This window comes from Arachis ipaensis, chromosome B08 (assembly GCF_000816755.2).
Source record: "Arachis ipaensis cultivar K30076 chromosome B08, Araip1.1, whole genome shotgun sequence".
Lineage (NCBI taxonomy): Eukaryota > Viridiplantae > Streptophyta > Magnoliopsida > Fabales > Fabaceae > Arachis > Arachis ipaensis.
The window spans coordinates 3,087,801-3,088,242 of NC_029792.2; the positions used below are offsets into that span (position 1 = coordinate 3,087,801).

At 37.3% G+C, this 442-nt stretch overlaps 1 protein-coding gene across 1 annotated transcript in view; it reads left to right on the forward strand.

The window, feature by feature from the left end:
- The window catches only part of LOC107613367 (kinesin-like protein KIN-5D), a 6,466-nt gene continuing 6,262 nt past the window's right edge, over positions 239-442 (forward strand). Inside the window, exon 1 of the mRNA XM_016315331.2 lies at positions 239-442. The gene's annotated coding sequence lies outside the window, so the exon portion shown is untranslated.

Here is a 442-nt window from a genome sequence, read left to right on the forward strand (position 1 = left end):
GGCATTTGGACGCCGTTATCCGGGCCCATTTTTGCTCGTGAATTGCCGTAACGGCTTTCTATTTGAGTTCGGAAATTTGTAACTTATTTGGTTTATCTCTGTCAGTACCCAAAATTGGATCGCTCACAGTCACACGCACCTTTTCTCTTCCAGCTCCCGAGAAAAGACACACACTCACACGCTCTCTCTATCAAGACAACTAACTACATAATCATAATATATATTTAATTATTATTTATAAATCGACGGAAATTATTATCTTAAGCAATATCGGATTGTATTATATTGTGTTGCATAGTGTAAAGAGTCTTTGACTCTAAGATTTCTGGTTTCTGAATTCTCACGTGAAATTCCATTTGAAGGCCGGCACTTTTTTCTTCCTTTGTTCTCTTCCTACTGTAAGCTTCTCATTTTATCGTTTCAATTCCGATTCTTCCTCATT